The sequence below is a fragment of the Aplosporella prunicola genome, assembly GCF_010093885.1.
Source record: "Aplosporella prunicola CBS 121167 unplaced genomic scaffold K452scaffold_4, whole genome shotgun sequence".
Lineage (NCBI taxonomy): Eukaryota > Fungi > Ascomycota > Dothideomycetes > Botryosphaeriales > Aplosporellaceae > Aplosporella > Aplosporella prunicola.
This window is the reverse complement of record NW_022983532.1, coordinates 1,431,624-1,432,102: the sequence shown is the minus strand read 5'-3', so window position 1 is coordinate 1,432,102 and position 479 is coordinate 1,431,624.

Genomic DNA, 479 nt, shown 5'->3' with positions numbered 1-479 from the left:
GCCGCAGCTAAGCCAGTCCCTTACCCAGAAAGGAATCCTAAAGGCAGACTAACTAAAAGAACTACACAGACAGTTAAGCCTCGATATAGAATACAATAGATTTCTAATGTTAAAATACTATAATAGGCGGCACCAGGAGGCACCGACCTTTAGGAAGGGGGATAAAGTTTACCTCCTTAGAAAAAATATCCGGATAAAACGGCCCAACAACAAATTAGACTTTAAGAAAACGGGACCGTTCGAAATTAAGGAACAAATTAGAAAAGTTAACTATCGTCTTAAACTACCGGATACAATAAAAATCCATCTAGTCTTCTATATCGTACTGCTAGAATCGGCACCTAAAAACGCTACCGCAGTATAGCAGACAGAAGAAATAATACCGGAAAACCCTAACGCCGACGAAAACCAAGAATAGATAGTCGAGAAAGTCCTAGACAGCGGACACGTCAACGGTCAATTCCGCTATCTCCTAAAAT